Below are 2,500 nucleotides of genomic sequence, written 5' to 3'. Positions count from 1 at the left end.
TGAGCAGCGGTGATGTGCATCAAAAGCATTGCATGTACTTGTGTGCGTGGTTGTGGTAATATGGCTGACTGTCTGAGTGAGTGAGTGTGTGTGCGAATATGTACTAAAAATGGCTGTTTAGCTGTATATCTACAATATGTATATGTGTGTGTATATGAACTTACGGGTTTTTACGCCACGCCAGAGGTTGCCACAGTAGTATATGCAAGTATTCAACCCATTATGCATTGCATAACCCTTATTTTGCATATACAAAAGGCATTGAACTTACGGGTTTTTATGCCACGCCAGAGGTTGACACAGTAGTATATGCAAGTATTCAGCCCATTTTGCATTGCATAACCCATATTTTGCATATATAAAAGGCATTGAACTTACAGGTTTTTACTCCTCGGCAGAGGTTGCCACAGTAGTATATGCAAGTATTCAACCCATTATGCATTCCATAACCCTTATTTTGCATATATAAAAGACATTGAACTTACGGGTTATTACGCCGCGCCAGAGGTTGCCACAGTAGTATATGCAAGTATTCAACCCATTATGCATTGCATAACCCTTTTTTTGCTTATATGTAAGGCATTTAACTTACGGGTTTTTACACCGCGTCAGAGGTTGCCACAGTAGTATATGCAAGTATTCAACAAATTATGCATTGCATAACCCATATTTTGCATATATGAAAGTAGTATATGCAAGTATTCAACCCATTATGCATTGCATAACCCTTTTTTTGCATATATAAAAGGCATTGAACTTACGGGGTTTTAGGCCACGCCAAAGGTTGCCACAGTAGTATATGCTAGTATTTAACCCATTATGCATTGCATAACCCTTATTTTGCTTATATGTAAGGCATTTAACTTACGGGTTTTTACACCGCGTCAGAGGTTGCCACAGTAGTATATGCAAGTATTCAACAAATTATGCATTGCATAACAACCCATAATTTTGTCAATGTATAAAGTTCATTAAACTTACTTTTACGGTTTTTAACGTCCGCCAGCCAGCCAAGGTTTGCCACAGTAGTATATGGCAAGTATTCAACCCATTATTGCAATGCATAACCCATATTTTGCATATATGAAAGGCATTGAACTTACGGGTTTTTACGCCGCGCCAGAGGTTGCCACAGTAGTATATGCAAGTATTCAACCCATTATGCATTGCATAACCCATATTTTGCATATAAGAAAGGCATTGAACTTACGGGTTTTTACGCCGCGCCAGAGGTTGCCACAGTAGTATATGCAAGTATTCAACCCATTATGCATTGCATAACCCATATTTTGCATATGTGAAAGGCATTGAACTTACGGGTTTTTACGCCGCGCCAGAGGTTGCCACAGTAGTATATGCAAGTATTCAACCCATTATGCATTGCATAACCCATATTTTGCATATATGAAAGGCATTGAACTTTACGGGTTTTTACGCCGCGCCAGAGGTTGCCACAGTAGTATATGCAAGTATTCAACCCATTATGCATTGCATAACCCTTATTTTGCATATATGAAAGGCATTGAACTTACTGGTTTTTACGCCGCGCCAGAGGTTGCCACAGTAGTATATGCAAGTATTCAACCCATTATGCATTGCATAACCCTTATTTTGCATATATGAAAGGCATTGAACTTACGGGTTTTTACGCCGCACCAGAGGTTGCCACAGTAGTATATGCAAGTATTCAACCCATTATGCATTGCATAACCCTTATTTTGCATATATGAAAGGCATTGAACTTACGGGTTTTTACGCCGCGCCAGAGGTTGCCACAGTAGTATATGCAAGTATTCAACCCATTATGCATTGCATAACCCTTATTTTGCATTAATGAAAGGCATTGAACTTACGGGTTTTTACGCCGCGCCAGAGGTTGCCACAGTAGTATATGCAAGTATTCAACCCATTATGCATTGCATAACCCTTATTTTGCATATATGAAAGGCATTGAACTTACTTTGTTTTACGCGCGCCAGAGGTTGCCACAGTAGTATATGCAAGTATTCAACCCATTATGCATTGCATAACCCTTATTTTGCATATATGAAAGGCATTGAACTTACGGGGTTTTACGCTGCGCCAGAGGTTGCCACAGTAGTATATGCAAGTATTCAACCCATTATGCATTGCATAACCCATATTTTGCATATATGAAAGGCATTGAACTTACGGGGTTTTACGCCGCGCCAGAGGTTGCCACAGTAGTATATGCAAGTATTCAACCCATTATGCATTGCATAACCCTTATTTTGCATATATGAAAGGCATTGAACTTACGGGTTTTTACGCCGCGCCAGAGGTTGCCACAGTAGTATATGCAAGTATTCAACCCATTATGCATTGCATAACCCATATTTTGCATATATGAAAGCATTGAACTTACGGGTTTTTACGCCAGCCAGAGTTGCCACAGTATAAATGCAAGTATTCAACCCATTATGCATTGCATAACCCATATTTTGCATATATGAAAGGCATTGAACTTGCGGGTTTTTAC

This window comes from Macrobrachium nipponense, chromosome 5 (genome assembly GCF_015104395.2).
Source record: "Macrobrachium nipponense isolate FS-2020 chromosome 5, ASM1510439v2, whole genome shotgun sequence".
Classification (NCBI taxonomy): Eukaryota; Metazoa; Arthropoda; class Malacostraca; order Decapoda; family Palaemonidae; genus Macrobrachium; species Macrobrachium nipponense.
Note: the sequence above shows the minus strand (reverse complement) of the source record.